This window comes from Schistocerca nitens, chromosome 9 (genome assembly GCF_023898315.1).
Source record: "Schistocerca nitens isolate TAMUIC-IGC-003100 chromosome 9, iqSchNite1.1, whole genome shotgun sequence".
Classification (NCBI taxonomy): domain Eukaryota; kingdom Metazoa; phylum Arthropoda; class Insecta; order Orthoptera; family Acrididae; genus Schistocerca; species Schistocerca nitens.
Window position 1 is genome coordinate 437,471,126 of NC_064622.1, and position 27,090 is coordinate 437,498,215.

Consider the following 27,090-nt stretch of genomic DNA (forward strand, 5'->3'; position numbering starts at 1 on the left):
ACTACTACTGTAACCAATCCAAGCACACACGCAGCAACAGGATAAATGGTAAACAAAGTTCTTAAAAGAATTTTTAGCTGGTTTTCTACGGACGGTCTCACTCTCAATTTCAAAAAAATACACAACATATTCAGTTCTGTAAATTTAGAGGTTCCACACCAGTAATAAGTGTGACACACGGTGAGGTAATAATAAACAGGGTGGAAATTTCAAAATTCTTAGGCTCCATTGTTATGAGCAAAATACTAACATGAATTCTTTAAAAACGAATGGAAAAACTGGTAGAAGCCGACTTCGGGGAAGGTCAGTTTGGATTCCGTAGAAATATTGGAACACGTGAGGCAATACTGACCTTACACTACTTATCTTAGAAGAAAGATTAAGGAAAGGCAAACCTACGTTTCTAGCATTTGTAGACTCAGAGAAAGCTTTTGACAATGTTGACTGGAATACTCTCTTTCAAATTCTAAAGGTAGCAGGGGTAAAATACAGGGAGCGAAAGGCTATTTACAATTTGTACAGAAACCAGATGGCAGTTATAAGAGTCGATGGGAATGATAGGGAAGCAGTGGTTGGGAAGGGAATGAGACAGGGTTGTAGCCTCTCCCCGACGTTATTCAATCTCTATATTGGGCAAGCAGTAAAGAAAACAAAAGAAAAATTCGGAGTAGGTATTACAATCCATGGAGAAGAAAAAAGGTTCGCCGATGACATTGTAATTCTGTCAGAGACAGCAAAGGACTTGGAAAAGCAGTTGAACGGAATGGATAGTGTCTTGAAAGGACGGTATAATATGAACATCAACAAAAGCAAATCGAGGATAATGCAATGTAGTCGAATTAAGTCTGGTGATGCTGAGGGAATTAGATAAGAAAATGAGACAAAGCAGTAAAGGAGTTTTGCTATTTGGGGAGCAAAATAACTGATGATGGCCGAAGTAGAGAGGATATAAAATGTAGACTGGCAATGGCAAGGAAAGCGTTTGTAAAGAAGAGAAATTTGTTAACATCGAGTATAGATTTAAGTGTCAGGAAGTGGTTTCTGAAAGTATTTGTATGGAGTGTAGCCATGTATGGAAGTGAAACATGGACGATAAATAGTTTAGACAAGAAGAGAATAGAAGATTTCGAAATGTGGTGCTACAGAATAATGCTGAAGATTAGATGGGTAGATCACATAACTAATGAGGAGGTATTGAATAGAATTGGGGAGAAGAGGAGTTTGTGGCACAACTTAACAAGAAGAAGGGATCGGTTGACAGGCATGTTCTGAGACATCGAGGGATTACCAATTTAGTATTGGAGGGCAGCGTGGAGGGTCAAAATCGTTGAGGGAGACCAAGAGATGAATTCAGAAGGATATAGGTTGCAGTAAGTACTGGGAGATGAAGAAGCTTGCACAGGATAGAGTAACATGGAGAGCTGCATCAAACCAGTCTCAGGACTGAAGACCACAACAACAACATTGTTATGAGAATTTAAACTGAAAAATAACACATTTTGGAACTTTTAGTGCAGCAACGTTTGTACCTAGAATCATTGAAAATCTGGGAGAGAGACAAATTAGCAAGTTGACCTATTTCGCATATTTTCAATCAATAATCTCGTACGAAATAATGTTGTGGGGTAACATCTTTAAGAAGTAAAGTCTCCATTGCTCACAAACGTGCTATAAGAGCAATATGTGGTGCTCATCCACGATCACCCAGTAGGCACTTCTTCAATCAGTTAGCCATTATGACTCTTTCACAGTATCATGAAGTTTGTTGTAAATAATCCACTGCAGTGTAAAACATATAACGATGTGCATAATTACAATGCAATAAGAAAAAACGGCACTTATTATTCTACATTAAGGTTGTCTTTAGCACGAAATGGGGCCCACAAAGCTGCAACCAAAATTTTTGATACTTACCCAGTACTATAAAATGTCTGACAGACAGCAAAGTAAGATTTGAAGACAAACTGAAAAAGTTTATCATTGACATCTTTTATTACTTTGAGGAAGAATATCTATGATTGTAGTGTGTTACGGTGGGTATGACTTACTAACGCATATCCATATACTCAAAAAATTTTCAAACAAGTAGCCATATTTACAAATTAATTTATTATTTGAATGCAAAATTAATCATTCCACCTCGTTACTATTTATCATGTAAATGGTCCATGCAACATGAAACTAGCTAACTAACTCTCTACAAAGCAAGACGCTACAAAATCATTACAAACAGATACATTATTATCTTGGACAAGACAGCTCATTGTAATCATCGTTCGCTGATCTGATGTAGCTAGTGTTATCCTTTCTGTCACGTAGTCATGTATTTTACACCAACGCCTTGAAGATTTTATTATACTTCTGAAACATCGACTGTGAAAGACAGAAAATCTGAAGTTAGTTCATTATTTGATATATTAAACTCCTAGTAGAAACAATGCTGTCCGTATGATAATCGGAAAGCAAACAGAGCAAATACACGTACATCCAATGATCCTTGAACAGCATTGTAATTCATCTTCTATGCGACGTCACCGATAGTTTGGGTCTGGAACAAGAAATCAGGTTTAAATATCTGGAAACAATGCATTCACTCACAACACAATAAGTTTCGCATATTTTTGCAGCGAGTACAAAGAAGACGTTGAACCAAATATTTCAACAAATTGACAAGGTTGTGTATTAATTATAGGATAAATTTATTACAAATCAAATTATAGAGATTTAATACATAAGATTTAGCTAAAAAAAAGTGTTATACACACAATCACCCTGTTCTTGTGAAAGGCAAAAAACAACCATACGAATAATTTTAATACAGCGATTTAGACCTAAATAACTACTTATCACCGGTCCTGCAACTGTAAGGTTTTATTTGGGAACGATATAACACACAGTATCCACCGAGATACTGTGGAATAATTAAGCTGCAGCCGGTGAAGGCCTTGATGTGGTGAAAAGACAGTTGTGGCGTTTATGGCACATAGTGGGTCATCATTTGTCGTACCTATACAATTTTATTCGCTACTCTAACTGAGCGAGCATGAATGACGTGCAGTGAAGGCACCAGGACTCATAGTGTGGGAAAGCTCTGGCAGTAGGTTACTCTGTCCTTCAGCTTCGAAAATTCGAAGGAACTATCGTATAAAATTTGGCACCAAGAAGCGTAACGTCCAATAACGTTTAATGTTTGACTTATTAAGAAACCAATATGACAGTGTTGCAGTATTTACCCATACTGATGTATTGTAATGACAATTTTAATCATTAAAAATTAACCTGCAAAGATAACAAATGAGTTAGATTCTATAACGAATATCAACGAAGATGACCGAGTTACAACGAAAGTACGCCCTGTGTGAAACCGTCATACATTAGTACCAGTCTAATATCACTCGTAAATCATACATTGTGATGTGAACGTGTAAAGCAGTCACTCAGTCTCACTGATGCCACAATGTATCACCCATGATCAAATGGACCAGTTATTTTCATGTACCTCAGTCAAAATAGTACAGAAGTTAATATTGCACCGAGAAATGTTACTTTTCATAGAAGATTTAGCTGAAACGACAGTGAAGCTATGTTCAGTATTTGTGGTACACGAGATCCTATGGTCAGACCGCGCGATTACTGCATTGATTTATGAGTTACGACAAGATCTTGCATGGGATTGATTGTGTTACACTGCCTTGAGTAAGTGTTTACTTATTTCACTTGGACAAATAAATAAGATAGCACCCGTTATCTTAAAGTAATAATTTCGGAACAATTGCAGTGATATTGTAGTGATAGTAACAGCAATCCCAAAAGCCATATTAGATGTCACTGCCAAAAAGAGCAATGCTTGAAGCTATGACCTATGGAGAGGAAATCAAGTGGGAATAAATAGACAGCATTACAGGATATGAGATAAGCAGCCATCTTCTTGAATAATCAGTGAAATACTGAGAGCAAGGCTGGTAGGATTTACTTTTGTGGTTCGTCCGTTGTAGCTCTTCATGTACAACTTCACGTAAGGGAGGATTTACAGTGTTAACATATTTAGATGCAGTAATGTATCATCGAAGGAAGTTTTTTAGGATGGTGCAGCAGAGTCAGCAACTGTAAAACGTAATTATATTAAATTACTGGAGGCTGAAATGTAATATAACTACATCGAAGGAAGATTCCCTATGTCAATCTATTAGGGTAGCGGAAGCAATTTAGTATCCGACAGTGATTTAGATTCTCCACCCAGCACGAGTATCGATATGGAGGAAAGGTCAGAGACATTCGGGCTTCATACGACAGGCGCAGCCTACTCCTGCAGGCGGCTCGCCAGCACCACCGGAAAGTCACGCAGGACCGTCCCTCGATGCGACATTACCTGGAGATATCGCAGCCCGCACTTGTCTGCCAGTTCTCAATATTCTCTGAAGTCTGCGAGCTGCACCTTTGATGATACAAGGGGCATAAATAAGTAATGCAACACATTTTTTTCTCGGCCAGTTTCGGTTAAAAAGTACGGAATTTGTGTGGGACATCGTGAAATATTCCCGCTTCAGCCTCCATAGTTTCATGAAGTTCCGACTGATGGCGCCACTACACATAGGCTTCAAAATGGCGCCTGTGACAGAGGTGCTTTCCAATCAGAGTTGTCACTGAGTTTCTCTAGCGCAAAACCAAAGCTCGCAGTTATTCATAGCCGTTTGCAGAATGACTACAGAGACCTCGTAGTGCTCGAAACAACGGTGAGTCCTTGGGCGTGGCTTGGGCAAGACTGCGCAAGCATCTCCGAACAGCCGCATGCCGGCGCTCTGATCGGTGAAACACATTCAAATACCTCGCTGCACAACTGGACGTCTCCCTTGGTAGTGCTCGGATAATCGTCCACCTGCTGGCATACTCAAAGACGTGTGCACGCTGCGTTCAAATGGTTCAAATGGCTCTGAGCACTATGGGACTTAACATCAGAGGTCATCAGTCCCCTAGAACGTAGAACTACTTAAACCTAACTAACCTAAGGACATCACACACATCCACGCCCGAGGCAGGATTCCAACCTGCGACCGTAGCGGTCACGCGGTTCCAGACTGAAGCGCGTTGAACCGCTCGCCTACACCGGCCGGCGCCACACTGGGTTCCTCGGCGCCTACCAGAAGACCATAAAGAGCAACGGAGGACCACCTGTGCGAAATTGTTCAAAGCCGCACCGTCAGCCGGTAAAGCCATGGCGACAATCTTCTGAGACTCTGAAGGGATGATTCTGCTTGATGTCCTCCCTCATGGTGCAGCGGTCAACGCTGGCGCGTACTGTGTTAGCCACAGAAAATTGAAGGAATGACTTCAGCATGTTCGTTAGCACAAAAATGTAAACGAGCTTCTCTTCCTCCATGACAACGCAGTCTCGCAGCTTGTGTATCTGATAGGAGCCGACAAAACTTCGTTGGACTGTTCTTTGTTATCCATCCGATGGCCCGAATTTCGCACTTCCCGACTTCAGTCGCCGTGGCCCAACGAACGATGCACTCTTCGAAAGAAGTACGTGAATGATGTGGAGGTTATTGATGCACCAAAACTTTGGCTCCGACGTCGACCAGTAGAGTGGTACCGTTCGGATAAACAGGTTCTTCCGGTAAGGCGGCATAAGGCAGTCGCACTGAACGGAGGTTATGTTGAAAAATAGGGTTTTGTAACTAAAGAGTTGAGAATAGTATGGTGTGTTGGAATCCTGAATAATACCAACCTGCTTTCAGAAAAGAAACGTGTTGCGTTACTTATTGAAATCCCTTCGACAAGTAATCGTCGTTTGTCGTTGCCTCTGTTTACGTTTATAGGTAAAAAATGGTTCAAATGCCTCTGAGTACTATGGGACTTAACATCTGAGGTCATCAGTACCCTAGAACTTAGAACTACTTAAATCAAACTAACCCAAGGACATCACAAACATCCATGCCTAAGGCAGGATTCGAACCTGCGACCGTAGCGGTCGCGCGGTTCCAGACTGTAGCGCCTAGAACCGCTCTGCCACCCCGGCCGGCTTATAGGTAAAGATAGCTTCCTGGACTATTTGTGCACACTTACGACAGCTTGCGCTGTGCCCTACGCTTTGCTTCTAGCTAGCTGTTCACTTTGTGAACTTCACCGTCATCGATCACACGAACGGCCTGTTCGTTCCACTGGTCTCTGCGCCCCCGCCTCTGCGAGTGACCGTAAACTGTGTTCTACCCACGCTGAGTAGCATAGAAACGCTGATACACAGGTGTGTGTCAGTGTAGCATTAGGGTCACGTATCACATGTTGAAAGTTGATGAGTATTGGTCCCACGACATTCTTGCATAGTCTTTTGATCCTAAGTTTCTTCCGAGGAGAGGCTTCAACACTGTGGCGCACTGACGGACTTTCGTTAATTTCAGGACAGAAGCGGCATTTCTCGCGTCTATAGCCATAGATGTTGATGACTGGCTATTGAAAGACGCCATGACTGGTGGAAGCATTCACCAGTCTTTTGGTGGCTTGAGCGTTTGCCGTGAGCAGGCCTCGTTTGTGTTTGTATGTATGTTTGCGAAGAGCCAAAAGCCACAGTCGCGGCTGAAACTAATCAGGCTTTTAGCAGTCTCCACTGCTTCTCTGACTTTTCCTTTACACCTGTACTGTGTTTTTCCTAAAATGAGAACGTTAGACAAGTCTATAGCCTGGCCACATTTTTCAATATGTTTAGCTAAAGTTGGTTTTCTGTGTATTCTCACGCGTATCTGTCGTTCGTGCTCTTTTAAGTGTGTACTTTATTAGACTTTCTACACTCCAGCAATCTATAACGGTTCTGGTTCGCCTCACAATATCTTTATCTTATTTTTTCTAGAAAAATTCGGTGTGATATCCGGGGATGGTTAGACTGAGACCGAAACTGACAGTCAAAATAAAATAATAAGTCGCAGCCATGTACTGCACAATGCAGTTCCTAACCTGTACGTAAACTATTTAAAATACTGTATGTGTCTGTTTTGTACTCTTTTGGTGCTGTTCAATGTGTAAAGCGTAATTTAACACTTACGTATAGTTACACTGCATTTAGGTTAACATCATACTGCATATGAAGTAAGTTGTCTCTTCCTAATGTAATAAACAACATTAACAATTCTGTGTAATGTGTCGATTCAATTTTAGCCATATGATACTAGCCATGTAACATTTCTATTGAAATGCGTCTCTCGTACAGTGGCAACTATTCACAATGCAGTTTAACCACGTATACGTTCCTTTTCCATACAGTTGTACCACACAATTGATATCTAACACGTTTGATGAGCACTCTGTTTGTCGTTTCATATCTAATGTCATGACAAAAGATTCTGTGCGTTGGTAACATCTTTAGTTTTCAATGTCGGTCTGTTACATTCTAGTGTGTCTTGTGGACGGTAGTCACCTGGTACCTGACGACGGCTTGACGAATCAAAAACCATTTCGTAAAAACGGAAGAAAACGCAATTTACTTTCTTTTTAATCTTAAATGTGAAATTATTCTACGAAGAAATGGCGGAAGACTCGAACAATAAAATGTTCCCTTGTTTCGTGTGATATGATCCATACAGTACCACAAATATTGAGCTACTGCCCACACTCAAGAATTCTTGGAGATTTGGAATCTAATCCCATTAATTCTGCTTTCCTCATTCATTGTGAATGGAAGACAAATCGTGCCGTTACCTACACGGAGTTCATCTTCAGTGATGCACCTTGGTACGTGTTACGGTGTTACTGTTTCTCCTATTGCTGTTGGGTAATCTTCGACGCCTCTCCGCTCGACTACAGCTTGGACGTTCTGTAACCAAGAGTTCGTAACGGCCTTCTGTTATGCACTGAAAAGCCAAAGAAATTGGCACACCTGCCTAAAATCCTGTAGGACCCCCGCGGACACGCAGAAGTGCCGCAACCCGACGTGGCATGGACTCGACTAATGTCTGAAGTACTCTGGAGAGAATTGACACCATGAATCCTGCAGGGCTGTCCATAAATCCGCACGAGTATGAGATGTCTTCTGAACAGTACGCTGCAAGCCATCCCAGATATGCTGATTAACGTTCATGTCTGGCGAGTTTGATGGCCAGTGGAAGGGTTTTAACTCAGAAGAGTGATCCTGGAGCCACTCTGTAGCAATTGTGCTGTAACTGATCAAGTCCGTCTGCATGCACAATGGACACGAAGGGATGCAGGTGATCAGACAGGATGCTTACGTACGTGTCACCTGTCACAGTCGCATCTAGGCGTATCAGGGGTCCCATAGCACACCAACTGCACACGCCCCACACCATTACAGAGCCTCCACCAACTTCAACCTGCTGACATGCAGGGTTCATGGATTCATGAGACTGTCTCCATACCCGTACACGCCCACCCGCTCGATCCAATTTGAAATGTGACTCGTCCGACCACGCAACATGTATTCAATCATCAACAATCCAATGTCGGTGTTGACGGGCCCAGGCGAGGCGTAAAGCTTTGTGTCGTGCAGTCATCAATGCACACGAGTGTGCCTTCGGCTCCAACAGCCCATATTGATGATGTTTCGTTGCAATGAAATCTGCAGCAGTTTACGGAGGAGATGCACTTTTGTCTCGCAAGATCTTTTTCCGGCCACAGCGATGTAAGAGATTTGTAGTCTTACCGGATTCCTAATATTCACGGTACACTCGTGAAATGGTCATACGGGAAAATCGGCATTTCATCGCTATCTCAGAAATCCTGTGTCCCATCGCTCGCGTGACGACTATAAAACCACGTTCAAACTCACTTAAATCTTGATAACCCGCCATTGAAGCAGCAGTAACCGATTTAACAACTGTGCCAGACACTTGCTGTCTTATATATTCGTTGCCGACCGCAGCGCCGCATTCTGCCTGTGTACGTATCTCTGTATTTGAATACGCATGCCTATACTAGTTTCTTTGGAGCTGCTATATTACACTTACGAACAAAAATTCAGAATGAAAGTAAGTTTTGCGTGATGTATCACTGCCATATATCGTAGCACCGTGAGACTTGGCCCATACACAGAAACAACTGTTCCCATATATGCAGAAGATAACTGAAACTCACGAAAAACGCAATGAGACGAACAGATAGGACACTTTTATTCTAAAAACGATATTCATGATGGACTGCTGGACATAGATATGGCGGGACATACTCTCAACAGGATATGTGATCACCATGGACGGCAACTCATGCTCTGCAACGTACTGCCATACTGGCTTTAAGGATGATAAGGAGTCCTTATGGAAAGGCGTTCCATGCCTCCACCGGCGCGGTTATCAACCGCTGGATGGTCGATGGTGCATATGCACGAGTCGCCCGAGCTTCCCACACATGCTCGATGGGATTTAAGTCGGTGGAACGGGCAGTTCAGTCCATCCACTGAGTATATCTTCATTCCAAGAGCGTCTCCACCTGCACTGTTCGAAGTGGCCGTGCACTGCCGTCTATAAAAATGATGTCAGGGCCGGATGCATCCCAGAACGCTGGACGCAAAATGGTTCAAATGGCTCTGAGCACAATGGGACTTAACATCTGAGGTCATCAGTCCCATAGAACTTAGAACTACTTAAACCTAACTAACCTAAGGACATCACACACATCCATGCCCGAGGCAGGATTCGAACCTGCGACCGTAGCGGTCTCGCGGTTACAGAATGCAGCGCCTAGAACCGCACGGCCACTTCGGCTGGCTACTGAACTCACATTCATATGGCGAGAGGTGGGAAAACGTAGTTCACCCAAGAACATTGTCGAACATAATCGTTTTCGTGGTGCCCATAGCTACGGTGTGCCTAGTTCCATCGAGCTATGTTAGTTGGCTGTGCCAAATCATGCAAAAGTTACTTTCGTCCTTAGGGTTTGCACACCAGTGTATTAATGATGCTATGCTTCTACTGAACTGCGATAATCTTTTACATTACGTAACGCTAATCGGTTCTAAAGGTGGCAGGGGTAAAATACAGGGGTCGAAAGGCTAATTACAATTTGTGCAGAAACCAGATGGCAATTGTAAGACTCTAGGGGTATGAAAGAAAAGCAGTGGTTGGGAAGGGAGTGAGACAGGGTTGTAGCCTCTCCCCGATGTTATTCAATCTGTATATTGACCAAGCAGTAAAGGAAAGAAAAGAAAAATTCGGAGTAGGTATTAAAATCCATGGAGAAGAAATAAAAACTTTGAGGTTCACCGATGACATTGTAATTCTGTCCGAGACAGCAAAGGACTTGGAAGAGCAGTTGAACGGAATGAATAGTGTCTTGAAAGGAGGATATAAGATGAACATCAACAAAATCAAAACGGGGATAATGGAATGTAGTCGAATTAAGTCGGGTGATGCTGAGGGAATTAGATTAGGAAACGAGACACTTAAGGTAGTAAAGGAGTTTTGCTATCTGGGAAGCAAAATAACTGATGATGGTCGAAGTAGAGAGGATATAAAATGTAGACTGGCAATGGCAAGGAAAGCGTTTGTAAAGAAGAGAAATTTGTTAACATCGAGTATAAATTTAAGTGTCAGGAAGTCGTTTCTGAAAGTGTTTGTATGGAGCGTAGCAATGTATGGAAGTGAAACATGGACGATAAATAGTTTAGACTAGAAGAGAATATAAGCTTTCGAAATGTGGTGCTACAGAAGAATGCTGAAGATTAGATGGGTAGATCACATAACTAATGAGGAGGTATCGAATAGAATTGGGGAGGAGTAGTTTGTGGCACAACTTGATAAGAAGAAGGGACCGGTTGGTAGGACATGTTCTGAGGCATCAAGGGATCACAAATTTAGCATTGGAGGGCAGCGTGGAGGGTAAAAATCGTAGAGGGAGACCAAGAGATGAATACACTAAGCAGATTCAGAAGGATGTAGGTTGCAGTAAGTACTGGGAGATGAAGAAGCTTGCACAGGATAGAGTAGCATGGAGACCTGCATCAAACCAGTCTCAGGACTGAAGACCACAACCACAACAAAAACAACAACAACAACGCTAATCGCTTCTTACGGTAGTTTTACGATCGTCGAAATATTTGACAGTTAAGTGCGTTTGACTCACTTTGTATTAATTAGCTATCACGTACTTTTCTATAAACTATATTCAAGAAATCGGAGAACGACTTGCATTCACAAAAGTTTCCTAAGTTCGTTAGGTGTATCTAATGCCGTAACGTTTCAACATTGAACTTTATGCATCATTACGCTAAACATGGCACTTACACGTTATTCAGTTTCTATACTTTGTTCAATGGAACATTAATGCTCTAAAAATTAATAAACACTTGAATTATTAGTAGCCTTTATTACTTTACTAGTCAATGTGCTTCATATTGCGAAGTTGTAGAGTTGTCCTAATCGTGGCCTACCCGCAGTACGTCTAACTTAAGAAAACACTATCACATTCCAGAGATTTCCAAGATACTGAACACTTTGACCGTTATTCGAAGCACTTCTGTTTTTCAAATGGCTCTGAGCACTATGGGACTTAACATCTGTGGTCATCAGTCCCCTAGAACTTAGAACTACTTAAACCTAACTAACCTAAGGACGTCACACACATCCATGCCCGAGGCAGGATTCGAACCTGCGACCGGAGCAGTCACGCGGTTCCAGACTGAAGCGCCTAGACCGCACGGCCATTCTGTTTTTAAACACTTCTTACCTGTAAACTGTGTCTTTGAGATCACTAGATATTTTTTGTGTAGAGCAAGAATCAAGGCCACTACATACACCGTTAGTCATTCCACTTGAAATCCCATCTTTTCAGAATTCTAACGAAATCTTTGCAGTTTTAAATAGACATCCTAAATCTTGTCTGAAATATATATTACTTTAAGAATAGGATACGCAATCAAAAGCATTACACATTCTGTCTAAAGTGAAAGCAAGATCTTGTTGCACATACTGAGTTGCTGTTACTAGTCACTAGCTGCAGTACTCAGCTTCACTCGGGGAGTTGATACGACGTTTGTGGTAGCCAGTATCGGTATATAAATACAATATTGCACTGCCTGTGTTACTCTGAATTACGATGCCAAATTCCTTTTGATATGCACGCATATCCAAGTTACTTGGCATCATAACCAGAATAACACAGGCACTGAAATATCGTATTCATCTGCCGATACCGGGCAATCGACTTTCATGTACAACGTCTGACCTGTACGGGAATATACATAACGGATTTACGAGTGTGGGTCGTAGGCGCATGGCTGACGACATATGGAAGTTTGGGTCTGGCCGTGTGTCGTACACGGATAGCCAAATGGTAAGGTGATCACTCGCGATAAGCGAGAAATCCGGGTTCGAGTCCCCGGCCCGGTACAGATATTCATTGTCGTCTTCCCATTCCACAGCTGATGGTTGTCCTTCTTCGCAATTGCGAATACATTTAACGTGTTTCATAATGATTGTAGTCGCCGCAATGCATGCATGCCCAAAGGAATTTTGCATCGTAAGCAGAATAACACAGGCACTGCAATATGGTGTCATCATAATGTGTCTGGGTGAGTGAAATAGCTTTGTCGGGTTATGCTGAAAAGTGAAGCGTTGATACTGGTATGTTGGCGTTTGCCTTATACTTACTATTTCACGTGTTTTGACTGAAATCCCTCTGAGTGTTGACCATCTGTCCACCGGCCATCTCTCTTACTGAATTTATTGTTGTTGTTGTGTTGCTGCTGTTGCTGCTGTGCTGGTGCTGCCTTGAGGAGCTGGACATCGACGTTACCAGTGCCCGTGCTTAAACATTCAGGAAAAGCTTTGTTAAAATACTTAAAATAAGCTATTATATACGAATATCTGTACGTGGGTGTGTGTGTGTGTGTTGTCCTTACCGTAAGTTAGTTTACGATAGATTAAGTAGTGTGTAAGCCTAGGGACCGATGACCTCAGCAGTTTGGTCCTATAGGAACTTACCACGAATTTCCAAAATTTTAAACACGTTTATCCTAAAATACAAAGCAATCCAAACCAATACAGAACGTCAAAATCAAACGTGTGTGTGTGTGTGTGTGTGTGTGTGTGTGTGTGTGTGTGTGTGTGTGTGTGTGTGTGTGTGTTGGGGCTTATGGGCGCTCAACATCGAGGTCATCAGCGCCCTGACACACATTAAAAGGAACGAATGTGGACAGACCTAATAAAACTGAAGCACACACTCAAAGAAACCAGGAAAAGAAGGAAAATGCTACATAAGAAATTAAAACCTAAGGAAAGGGAAAACATAGCAACAAGAATGCCATAGGAAATTGTCATTGGCTGGCCACTTATATAAAATATGGGCGAGGTTGTCACACAGTGAGCAAATTAAAATCCTCTCCCTAAAATCTTCGTAAAAACATTTTACAGGGCACAGAACTTTAAAACTTTAACCACATACGTCCGAGTGTTGCCTAAAAGAGATGGCAGGTCCGCTGGAAAGTCAGCCGCAGCCCGCTGGTCAGAAAATAAAACGCAATCCAATAAAACGTGGCGCATAGTGACCTGGACGCCGCAAGCACCACACATTGGAGGGTCCTCTCGCCGGAGCAGGAAGCCATGCGTCATAGGGCTGTGGCCTATTCGAAGCCGAGTGAGGAGAACCTCGTCCCGTCGATGGGGCTGAAAGGAAGTACACCACACACGCGTTGTGGGCTTGACTATACGGAGCTTATTGTCAGTCACTTCCAGCCACTCATCCTCCCACCGACGCATGACTCGTGAACTCAACAGCGAGGTGAGTGCGTGCAGGGGGATCGAGCCACGCCTCCTTGGCTGCGAGATCTGCCCTTTCATTCCCAGCAATGCCGACATGCCCCGGAACCCAGCAGAAAGCTACAACTTTCCCCAGTCGCTGTAGTCGGAGGAGGGCATCCTGGATGGTCTGGACTATTTTCTCTGCCGGATACAAACGTTGCAATGAGTGAAGGGCACTGAGTGAATCGGAACAGACAAGAAATTTAGGAGAGGAAGAATGTCTCATCTGCTCAAGTGGCCGCAAGATCGCAGACAATTCTGCATCAAAGACAGTAAAAGTCTGAGGCAGTCGGACCTTGAGGACACGATCCGGAAAAACAACTGAGCAACCAACAGAATCCCCTTGTTTTGACCCAACCGTAAAAACAGCTACATAGTCGTGGTGCTCAGATAAAATAGCAGAAAATGCTGCATTAAAAACGGTGGCAGGAGTGCAATCTCTCTTGTACTGCACTAAATCTAAAATCACTCCGGGCCTCTTCCGTAACCAGGGTGGCAGGCGGTTAAAACCCTGGATTTGGGGTTGTACAGACTCCACGCCGAGCGACTCTAGCACACGTTGCACACGGATCCCAAACGGTAACGTAGCCCGGGGACGGCGGGAAAAAAGGCGGTCCAGAGGTGGATGGGCAACAAGATGGTGAGCAGGCGAGCTGGGAGCTGCAAGAAACTTACAAGCCTGGCGCACCAGCAGGAGCTGCCGCCGGATGGTAAGTGGCGGTTCCCCAGCCTCAGCACAGAGGCTGGGTATGGGACTGGTCCGATAAGCACCCGTGGCCAGTCGAATCCCAGCATGGTGGACAGCGTCAGGGATCTGCAAATAAGACGGCCTCGCTGACCCATATACTGTGCACCCATAGTCCAGCCGTGTACGCACAAAAGCCCGATAAAACTGAAGGAGACGCGCCCTGTCCGCTCCCCAATACCTGTGGCTGAGGCACTTGAGGATGTTCAGTGCCTTCAGGGCTCTGACTCTGAGCACTATGGGACTTAACATCTGTGGTCATCAGTCCTGCCTTCAGGGTTCTGGCTTTCAAGTCACGTAGGTGTGGCAGCCATGACAACCTGGAGTCAAAAATTAAGCCCAGAAACCGCACTGTGTCTCTAAAATGTAGGACATTATCCCCCATATGCAAGGCAGGCAAAGTAAAAAGACGACGAGAACGATTAAAATGAACACAAACACACTTATCGGCAAAAAGCCGAAAACCCGTCTTTGCAGCCCACTCCTCTAACCGCCGCACTGTTAGCTGCAACTGACGGCTCACGGTGGCAACACTGGAGGAGGAACAGAAAACAGCAAAGTCGTCCACAAACAAGAAGCACTGTACTGGACTCCTCACTGTAGACGTTATACTGTTGATGGCTATGGCAAAGAGGGTAACGCTTAAAACACTGCCCTGGGGGACACCTCTTGCTCAAAGCGATCAGACAGTGTGTTACCAACGCGGGTCCGAAAAAAACCGCTGAGACAGGAAAGACCGAATGAAAATGGGGAGGCGGCCACGAAAGCCCCATTGATGCAGTTGTGCAAGAATACAGTGTCTCCAAGTAGTATCATATGCCTTACTGATATCAAAGAAGATACCGATACAGTGATGCTGACGGAGGAAAGCCTGCTGAATAGCCGCCTCTAGGAGGGTCAGGTTGTCGACCGTGGACCGAAATTTTCGGAATCCACACTGAAAGCGGCTAAGGAGCTGTCTGGTCTCTAACAGCCAGACCAGACGCCGGTTAACCATCCGTTCCAGGGTCTTTCCGACACAGCTTGTCAAAGGCGATACTACGATAACTATCGGGACATGTGCGGTCCTTTCCTGGTTTGAGGAGAGGGATGAGGATTGCCTCCCTCCACGAGGTGGGGAACACTCCTGTCTGCCATATGAGATTAAAACATTCGAGGAGGATTTCCTTTGACGCCGCTGGCAGATGTCGAAGCATGGAGTACCGGATGCGGTCGTGTATCTGGGTAGTTAAACAACGAACGCATAGGCTTATAATGTGAAAGGAACAGTATTCCTCAATTTAAACAATGTAAATGATCGTGTGACGTGATCTCGTAATGTTACACTGAATGAACTCCAGTGCGTTATACGAGAGTAATTTATTCGCCGTGTGGGATTCTGAGGTGGAAAGAATGAAATTAAACCTACTGCGCAAATCAAAAGCAATAAAACTGTATTGACATATTCACCCCGTCCCTTTACTAAACATGCAGAAAGAAAATTAAATAAACATTCTCTGGCATTAAATATAGTTGCTACAAATATACAGTACTTACGTTGATGAATAAAACGTAGATATGTGCCCAGAAATCCACTCACAAGAGGACCACGCCTACTCGTCAGCACCGAATTACGTCCACATTAATGGTCTATGTAAGGCTTGGACAGAAAAGAGAGTGACAAAAATCGGGAACTCCAGATGGTTAAGTGTTAAAAAAATAGCATTTTTCGAGCGGTTCGGGCGAGCATAGGCCTTTTATGTTTGCGTCAGTTCCAGGGAGTCGTTGGGGCAGCGGAAGGCATACGGAATGATAACGCGTAGGTCGGGGTGTCGTATCCGTATATGGGAACAGTATTTTACTTGTTTAATTTTTACGTTAGCTACACTATAAAATAAACCGAAACAAAATTCAGTGTGTTGTACTTATTAACATTTTCATAAAAGGTGCGAAAAGGAAAGGTAAAGGAAAATTTGGAATTTCCAGGAAATGACTGTAAGCCGTACAGGAGAACTTCATATATAAAATTAGATACTTGTATTATTTTGCAGCTGATGATCTACGCGTGTGGCGGGGTGATGTTTATCGTAAAGATAGGGGAAGCAGTAATTTTTTAGGCATCTTGCACACTTAATAAAGGCTGCGTGTTTTTAATCAAGTGGTTTTTTTAAAGTTTCTGTAAAAGAATGAACTTGGTTTACATTCATAAAAGGTTCTCTCTCAATGCTCAGTCTGGCAGAAAACCTCCCCTCATGTATTGGCGTAAGATAGCAGGTGATGTACAATGAAACGTATTCTGCTGCAGTCTTCTCGGAATGTGATTTCTTTTTCTCTCTCGATGAGACAAGAGAAGTTTCGTTGCTTTCTGATGAAATTCCTTACCTGAAAGTAATAACTGAAGTCGTAGGTTCGCACTAGCGGAATGCATTTGGGGGGGGGGGGGGGGGGGAGAAGATCAATTTAATATTGCACGATGGCAATCCATCTTCATTTTGAAAAATCTGGTCGTATAAGTGTGGATTTATTTGTCCTCGCCGCAATTTAAGTTTTCCTGCACATAGGGCTTCACTACACGAGTCGAAAATCTTTGTGTAAAGGCTGTTGCAAGTTTCTCAGGTTTTGATGAGGTAATTGCGATATTCCTGTATTATGCCTTTGCCTTTGCTTTTGATGCTTTTTGTGAAGATATCTGTATATATATTTTCGTCAAATGCTGCCTTACCACTTACAATTATCCAACTTGTATCTGTGTAGTCACCAGCAAATAATTTTTTTGTATTTATACAGTGATCTCCAACAGTATAAACATGTACATGAATGTATAAACACCTGAGGATGGGCGCAAGCCCGAAACCGGTCGTGTGACATATAAATAGCTTTTTATTGTGACTGGTAGCGGATATTTTTCTACACCCTATAAAGGAACAGTCACGGAGTTCGACAGCATCCACTATGGATAAAATTCATTTAAATTAGGACTGCCGGCCGTGGGTTTCAACCGTCGTCCTCCCGATTTCGAGTCCAGTGTGCTAACCACTACGCCTTCTCGCTCGGTGACGAAATCGGTGATAACGGGTAGGCGTGGTCCCCCTGTCAGTTACACGAAAAACACTGACGCACCCAACATATGCAACTCGCTTAATATTTTAAGCAAACCAGCCACAAATATGTGAACACCGTGCTGGTGCTGGTTTCGGTACTCAGCCATTAAGAACGAAGCACATTTCTGATAGGTTCGCGTGCTCACCATATCATGGAAATTGCAAATCTGTTCAGTCCACAAAGTTATTTCTTTATTACGTGAGAAATCAGAATCTGTGAAACCTGGCAAGGGCACTGAATCAATGGGAGCAGTTGAGACTAATACGTAGGGAGATCAGTAGGTAAGTTACACTTGTTGTTCCACGCTAAGATCTTTCCGCCTTTCCTGCAGACACAGTTCTGCTGCGTTAAGGACAACAGATGGATCAGACTGAGCGAGCGAAATGGCGCAGCAACATGAAACATACTTTAATGGTGAACTAAGCGGGAAAATACTTGTAGGCGAAATGTCTAAATTTCACGCAGATTTACCGCGAAATTCTGTCGGTGCATGGACAAATGCAATGTCGGATGCAACCATATTAAAACCCAGTCGACAATTTTACCAAGGTCACACAGACGTCGGTGAGTCTGATCGGGAAGTCCAGAACTTGCAACGTGCAATTTCCATCTTTTCGGCAAGGTGAAAAAACAACTAGGGAAAAAAGCGTTTTTGCGGCTGATCCCGGCGGAGGTTCGAGTCCTCCCTCGGGCATGGGTGTGTGTGTTTGTCCTTAGGATAATTTAGGTTAAGTAGTGTGTAAGCTTAGGGACTGATGACCTTAGCAGTTAAGTCCCATTTCACACACACAAAAAAGCGTTTTCTAATGATGAGGACTTCACAAATCGGTTCTAGAGTGGTGAGAACAAAATGCGGATTTTTATCATCGAGGAACTGAATGACTGGTGGAACGCTCCGACAGTTGATCTCAGAGACCAGGTGACTATGTTGAAAAACAGTGTCCTGTATGTATGTGTGTCAGCATGCAGTAAAAATTAAAGGCCAAACCAGCCCCCGTGCGACATTGTGGATCTTGCCCCCATACTATGCACAGAAATTTAAAATTCTCTCTAAACTCGTCCCATCTTTTTTCCTAGGGTGTTTCCCACAGTGTTGCAAGGTCCGACTACCTGCCCGCTGAGCGCATCCTCGACTTTGAGACTCGTTATCTGCATCAACCTTAATCCTACACACAGAGTGGGCGCTCGCCCACTCCTAGAATCTGGGCCGTGACCATCTTGGTTAAATCTTGCGCTATTAGCAGACGGTTTTACCAGACAACTTGATTACTACCTTTTGAAAGGTATTCCCACATTGATCTCGTGAAATTCTGTCACTGTTTATGCTTGTAACGTAGCTTTCAAAATACATTTCCATTAACTTTTGTCAAGACAGTTAGCACTGAAAAAATAGAAAGTATGAAAAATGCATTAACGCCATTAATATGTTAATCACATGAACTTATACGTTTGAGAGACATATTAAGTTTCAAATTTATCTATAATAATGAATAGTGGCCGATGAAATGAATTAAAATCTGTATCAAGACCACAATTCGAACCTAGAACTCCTCCTCACTAGACAAACGCGCTAAGCACTACACCACCAGGGCACTGCTACTCACACATCTGCTCGGACTACCCTAGTACGTCTTCCTCCCAAATACAATTATTTTTCAGGAATAGCCCAACTGCCAATATTTAAAAACTGTTACCTTCAGTTAATTACAAAATGTGTTCGCTCAGTTGACTCTCCAAACTAAAGCAAGAGTTATGGGTCGTCCCAATAGTTCCCACTCTTGCTCTGCACAATCCAGTCTCGGAGTTCGCATAATTGGCATATTTGCGACGAAATCTAGATTTTATCTTTCGAATCTTGACATTACTCTTCAAAAATATGGAAAACTGTCTTTTATTCGTGAACTCTATTTCCGCAGCTATGCATTTTTTTTTTTTAAAATCTGGACATCTGTTTCGTCAGGTGGGGAAGAATGTTAATGGTCAGGTGTGATTCTGCCATTTGTAATATTTAAATGGCCTCCACAGTTACTCCGCACTCCGTCCCCGGTAGCTGAGTGATCAGCGCGACAGAATGTCATTCCTAAGGACCCGGGTTCGATTCCCGGCTGTGTCGGAGATTTTCTCCGCTCAGGGACTGGGAGTTGTGTTGTCCTAATCATCATCATTTCACCCCCATAGACGCGCAAGTCGCCAAAGTGGCATCAAATCGAAAGACTTGCACCCGGCGAACGGTCTACCCGACGGGAGGCCCTAGTCACAGGACATTTACCTTTCAGTTACTCCACTCGGAACTTACGCACATCATCATTATCGTACGCTCATCACACTTTCTATGCGCTGGGTAATGACTACTATCCTTGAGGCTTCCCTTTAGTTGTAATTATTTCCATTACTTATAGCGTGTAGAATTCAAATAGCGTACGAAATTGCACGGAAGCAAAGCCTGTCAGCGAAGGCACTACCTGACTGGGTTGGGTTGGGTTGGGTTGGGTTGGGTTAGGTTAGGTTAGGTTAGGTTAGGTTACCGCTGCTGATGAACTGCTGGCGTAAATCAGCTGTGTGGGGGGTTCTGGTCGGAAATACGACGGTGCAAAACTGGGTGTTCCGAAGTGCCTGTAGCACCTAATCAAGCGTCGGGAACGCCTCGATCGGAAAGCCCAGATATCACTTTTGTTGATATCCATCTTGTAACTTTTTTATGGCACTATCTGTTCTGTTGAACTGTTCTTCCAAGTCTTTTGTCGTCTTTGTCTGAATTACAATGACATCTGCAAACTTACCCTTTTCCAAAAAAAAAAAAAAAAAAAAAAAAAAAAAAAAAAAAAAAACTTGTCCTTGAACTTTAATTCAATTTACAAATTTCTCCTTGGTTTCTGTCACTGCTTCCTCCACGTAAAGATCGAATATTAAATAGGTTGCAAACCTACCTTACTCCTTTCTCATTTACTGTATTTGTTTCATGTCTTCCAAGTCTTATAACAACAGTCTGGTTTCTGAACAAGTTGCATACTGCCTTTCGATCCCTGCGTCTTTTTTCTTTTTTCCTTTCTTTCTTTTCTCTTAGCGTGTATAAAAGTAACTTCAGGGGTACTCCAAGGGAGCGTTATGCGGGTGTTACTATTTTAAGCATGTAAAAATGATGTAGTGGACAATGTCTGAAGCTCTGCGAGGATGTTCGCTCACGATGCTGTTGTCTGTAGGAAGGTTGCTGCGCGGGACGACTGAAGCGTAATAAAGAGACTCGACGACTGGCGCAGGGATTGACAGTTGACAATAAACGTGAATATATGCAACGTTGAGCATAACTATGAACAGATCAGTAATTTTTCTATGACTCTATAGACGGTTGAAACAGTAACAACAATAAACGAGCTGAGAATAATCACCTGGAACGACCTATAGTCAAATGATCATATACATTGGGCGTTCAATGAGTAATGCAACACATATTTATCTTGGCCAGTTTCTGTTGAAAAAATTCGGAATTTGTTGTGGGACATCGTAGAATATTTCCGCTTCAGACCCTATAATTTTATGACATTCCGATAGGTGGCGGAGCTATATGTAGCCTTCAAAACTGCGTTCCGAGCAGAGAGCTATCATTTAGTTTCTTTTGGCGGAAAATCAGGGCATCGCAGACATTCATAGGCACTTACAGAATGTCTGCAGAGACCTGGCAGTGAACAAAAGCACGGTGAGTCGTTGGGCGAGGCATCTATCATCATCGCAGTAAGGTCGTGCATACTTGTCCGATCCCCCGCGTGCCAGCCAGCCGCACACAGCTGTGACTTCTGGAGTGCTGGAATCTACAGACACTCTCATTCGAGATGTTAGACGGACCACGAATACCTCTGTGCTCCACTGGACACCTCTGTTGGTAGTGCTGTTCGTGACAATTTTTTGTCGAACATCGTTACAGGTGATGAAACGTAGGTTCATCATTTTGAATCGAAGGAAAACGGATGTCTGTAGAGTGACACCACACCACCTCTCCTCCGAAAAAAAAAAGTTCAAAGGTGTACGCTCAGTCGGTAAATTAATGGCGACGGTCTTTTAGGATTCTAAATGTGTTATTCTATTTCATGTCTTCTCTGTCCATATTCAACCCACCAACCACCAACAGTACCTACATTTTGACAACTCTCATCCCTTTCACACCAAAAAACCCTTCCCATACAGTATGGGCATCCGGGGATGGCTTATCTGCAGTGACAAAAACTCCCCTGCTCAGTATGCTGAGGGTATCACCAAGGCCTTCACAGACAAGCACTATCCCTCAGACCTAGTCTGCAAACAGATCTCCCATGCCATTTCCCCTCATACCCCCAATCCTCCCACCACACCCCAAGAACTAGCCACAAAGGAGTGTCCCCTTCATCACCTAGTACCATCCCAGACTGGAAAAATTGAACCACATTCTTCGTTAGGGTTTTGATTACCTACAGTCATGACCTGAAATGAGGGACATTCTACCTAAGGTATTTCCCATCCCTCCTAAAGTGGTGTTCCATCGCCCACAAAATTTTAGTCCATCCCTATGCCACTCCCAATCCGAATCCTTGCCACAAGGGTCAGATCCCCGTGGAAGACCCAGGTGAAAAACCTGCCCAATCCATCCACCCAGCACTTCCTATTCCAGCCCTGTCACAGCTTTATCCTACCCAGTCAGGGGCCTTGGCAGCTTTGAAAGCAGCCATGTCATTTACCAGCTCTGCTGCAATCATTCCACAGCTTTTTACATTGGTATGACTACCAACCAGCTGTCCACCAAGATGCACATCTGCTGCCAAACTGTGGCCAAGAGCAAACTACACCACTCTGTGACACAACATACAGCTGAACATAATACATTTGATTTCAATGGCTGCTTCACTACCCGAGCCATCTGGATCCTCAATTATTCAAAAACAGTCTTAATCGCATTTATTATTATTATACCGCCAACCAGTTTCAGCCCGACGTAGGGGTCATCTTTTGGGCGTTTACACCATTGGTCGACTTCTGGCAGGAAACTGCCGCTATGTAGACAGGAGTAACACCACCAGTAAACGCCCAGAAGATGACCCCTACGTCGTGTTGAAACTGGTTGGCGGTATAATAATAATAAATGCGATTAAGACTGTTTTTGAATAATTGATTAATCATACTAATCGCTGCTTCATCTCACAACCATGTTGTCCAAAAATCATCTGGATCCTGCTCTTCACCACCAGCTTTTCTGAACAGCACAGATGGGAGTTATGCTTACAATATTTTCTCTGCTCCCGTAATTATCTCGGCCTCAATCTAAGGTATCATACTGCCCCCACACCTCCACCCAATAGTTTCCATCCCCTCTGTCATATCGTGTTCTCCCCATTCTCGTCTCCCACTTTGTTTATTTACCACCCTCTGCCAATGCATCCACCTGTCTTTCCCCACTCCTCTCCGTTTTTGCTCCTTTTCTCTCCACCTCCCTGCCCCACAACCTCCTGATGCTGCGCCTGTTGGTATTCAAGCACACTTCATCAGACAGCTTTCGTCTCTCTCCCCACACATATAGATATTCCTATCTGCAGTTTCCACTGTTTGTAAACGCAAAACTATAAGCTTTGGTAGCTGACTGATAAATAGGTGACACTGCAGTGCGATTTAACTGGCAGCAGGGTATAAAGTCTTTGCGAATTTCTTTCCGTATACATAATAAGTACGCCTCGCAGATGGGCTCGTGAGCAATATACGCAGATTTCACCACTTAAGAGAAGACGTATTGTTGGGCTTATAAAGAAGCCGGTTGGAGTAATCAGTGAATCGCTCGACATTTGAACAGGGACGAAATCGACATAGAGGGATGACAGAACATAAGTTTCCAGCAATTGTTAAAGAGACAATCAAAGCCCCAGATTCATCATTATCAGCTATCTGAAAGCAACTGGTGCATTACTAACCATAAGGACCATCAATAGACGGATCACAAAAAGGTGACTGAGATCACAGCGCCCATTGCACCGATTACCTTTGATCTCTGTACACATCAATCCGGTTTGCAGTGGCGTCAGGTACGTTCTGTCTGGTTCGTTGGTTTGTTTAAGGGGCGGGGGGGGGGGGGGGGGAAGAGAGAGAAAGGGACCAAACTGTTTGGTCATCGGTCTCTTATTCCTAGAAAACAAGTCCATGAGGGAAAGAATAAAGCAAACGAGACTTGCTGCACAAAACCGGGAGAAAAGAAGAACCACAAGAACGCCAGAAGGGCAACAAACACTACAGTGGACAAAATAGGAGAAGAAAACACAGAGAGACGCAAGAAACAGCTAGAAGGGATTAAAAAAAAGAGCAGATGACCGTGGCTGTCTGATCACGAGAGTAAAAACAGGATAAGCCAGTCACTCTGCAACACATTAAAACCTCCAGCCTAACAGCACTATGGCAGAGAACGCAGTGTGTCAAAGGACATGCGCTAAAACTTAGATAGAACAATAAAATCCCCCTCACGTGTAAAACGTAAAACTAAATCAGCCAATGAGGCGTTGTCAGCTAAAATTAACGGTAACGAGTCCGGTAACTGAATATTACGTCTCAGGCGGCCAAAGTAGGACAGTGCAACAGAATGTGGGCCACCGTCAACCAGCCGCCACACCGACACTGAGGTGGGTCTTTGCGGTGCAGGAGACAGCCGTAGGTCATCCAGGCGTGGCCAATGCGCAGCCGGCAGAGAACCACAGAGTGAGTCCCTTGCGAGAGGCCCGCGTAGAGGAGTGCCACACATTTTTTATGGCACGCTGTTTATTGTGCGTACCGAGGTTATGCCATTCCGTCTTCAGTGATGAGTCCCGCTTCAAACTGAGTCCCTATGACCAGAGAAGATGTGTAGACACGCCTTCGAGAGCGGTGGTATACCAGCCAAACAACCAGGTACGATGGTCTAGGACACCATTTCATTTCATAGCAGAACCTCTTCGATTGTCAAGTGTGGCACCCTTACAGCATACCAGCAGGTCGACGATATGCAACGTCACTTTACGTTGCCCTTCATAGTAAATCATCCTTGGCTTACATTCCTGCAAAACATTGCCCGCCCAAACACAGCGAGTTTGTAGTGCTTGTTTTAGTGCTTGCCAAACCCCACCTTGGCCAGAAAGGTGGCCAGAAATCTCCCCAACGGAGAATGGTTGGAGCATTATGGACAGGACACTCCAGCCAGCTCGGGATTCCGACGGGCTAACGCACCAAATGGACAGAACTTACGGTACATTTTCTCTTAGGAGGATATCCAACAAGTCTGTCAACAAATGCCAAGCTGAATAACTGCCTGGATAAGGACCAGAGGTGGACCAACGCATTATTAGCTTGCTCAATTTATGAAGCTCCTTCTGTTGAATAAATCATCCAGTTTTTTTCTGAAATTGTAATAATTTGTTTGTCTGTACATACTAATTTCTGTCGTCCCTTTCCATTCGGATGATTCCCCTTCGTGGTGAGTCGTTCTTTTTGTTCCCTTAATGTGAATGTTCAATCACTGGATCGAAAATCTTAGTATACCAAATGAAATTTGGAATGTTTTTAACCAGCAGCGCAGGAACACGAATGCTGTTGGATGTTGGCATAGACAACTAAACCCCTCATTAAATGAAAACAGAAAAAACGAATGTATACGTGTACTTTATGATAAAGCTGAAGCAGAAAATACTATACTTAAATATAAAGAAGATTGCATTGGCCTGCCTCTTCAAACAAAAATGATAGATAAATCGTGACAAAAGGTTAAAAGGCTTTATAAAAGTATATAATGACTTGGGGTTTAAGAAAAGGTTTAAAATCTCTGTATTCCTTACAAAAAATACAGCCACAAATTGAAACTAGTAAAATAAAACAAAAAATTTAATCATTTGCAGCAGTAATGATGCACAAAGAAAAACAGGTAAAAGTAAATAAAAATTAAAAACTTAAGAAGCATTTAAATATGCTTATGTACTACGTGTATAGGAATACTTGAGCCTAGATAAAATATTCTTATTACTACAAGAGTCGGAAAACACATGGTTCAATACGTGCTGTCGGAATTACGACGTTGATGATATGGGTCGCAAAATCCACAGTCAGGTATCCACATCAACAGGAGTAAAACAAATCTAATGGAATGTAGTCGAATTAAATCAGGTGCTACTGACGGAATTTGTTTAGCAAATAAGACACTAAAAGTGGTAGATGAGTATTGCTTTTATGCAGCAAAATAATTGACGATGACAGAAGAACGGGGGATATAAATACCAACTGGAAAAGCGTTCCTAAAAAATTGCTAACGTCGAATATGAATTTAAGAGTTAGGAGCTGTTTTCTGGAAGTACTTGTCTGGAGTGTAGCGTTGTATGAAAGTGAAACGTGGACGATGAACAGTAGATACAACAGGACAACAGAAGCTTTTAAAATTGGTGTTACAGAACAATAGTGAACATCAGGTGAATACATAGAGATGGGGAGAAAATAGCTATACAGTGCAACCAAACTAAAGATGCAATAGGTTAATAGGACACATCTGTGAATTCAAGGAAGTTACTTTGGCAGTGGTGGGAAGTGTAAGTGGATTGGGGGTGTTGGGGGAAATAGGAGTGGTAAAAATTGTAGACGAGCAGCATGGCTTGACTACAGCAACCAGGTTCACGGGGATGTAGACAGCAGTAGATGAAGGAACTTGCACAGGATAGATTACCATGAACAGTTGCAACAAACCAAGTTTCATACCAACACCACAACGACAGTAAATCAGTGCTTATAAAATGAGTAATTCCTATGGAGTTCAGGCTCTAAGCTGATGAGGATATTATTGCGTCAGACTTGTCAGCCAAATGGGCAACCTCAAAACGCAGTCTGACACAGACAACGAAACCTTTCACTTACAAACGAAACCCAAACACTGGCTTGAGTGAATGTTTCTCACAATCGGATAATGAACAATCAGAGAAAAGCAAAAACTGAATACATAGGAGCTGACTTCCTGCAGAAAACTGTCCCAATGTATGCTCCACTATAAATCAGGAAATAAATAAGATGATGCCTCTGAGAAACCATCACTACAAAAGAGTCCAACTACACGCTAGAGCTTGACCGAGTAGATAACTTAGCAGTTTAACGACGAGTACTTTAGTAGCTGGTAAGAACTGGTAACCTTAACTAAAATTATTGTGAATTTTTTTCCACGCTAAAAAGGAAACGCACCTAAATGGTGAAGAGAGCTGGATATAACTGCCAAGGCTAAAAAGAAAGTCTTTCAAATAAGTTCAAAAACAAATTCTCGGGACAGGAGACTATAGGAGAAGTTCATACTACAAGCTTCTTTCAATTATACATCACATGTTTAAATGGATGCTGTTATTTATTGTGTGATAGAGTACTAACCGTAGGCAGTGAGAAAGGCGTCGAGGTACTCGGAATTTTCCGTCTGGTGCGTCTTGCCAGTGAATTGCTTCACCATGATGGCAGCTTATGATCTTCACGAGCTAGCTGACGAATACAGCTTGACAGCGCTTAGCTGAACAAGGAAGCTGAAGACGT

At 43.2% G+C, this 27,090-nt stretch overlaps 1 long non-coding RNA gene across 1 annotated transcript; it reads right to left on the bottom strand.

Moving 5' to 3' along the window:
- Positions 1–2,142: 2,142 nt before the first annotated feature.
- LOC126203734 (uncharacterized) lies at positions 2,143–27,074 on the bottom strand. Its single transcript, XR_007540361.1, has 3 exons — positions 26,935–27,074; positions 12,588–12,743; positions 2,143–2,548 (listed from the first exon to the last, which is right to left on the bottom strand). It is a non-coding gene; the product is annotated as an uncharacterized LOC126203734 (long non-coding RNA).
- Between the last annotated feature and the right edge of the window lie 16 nt (positions 27,075–27,090).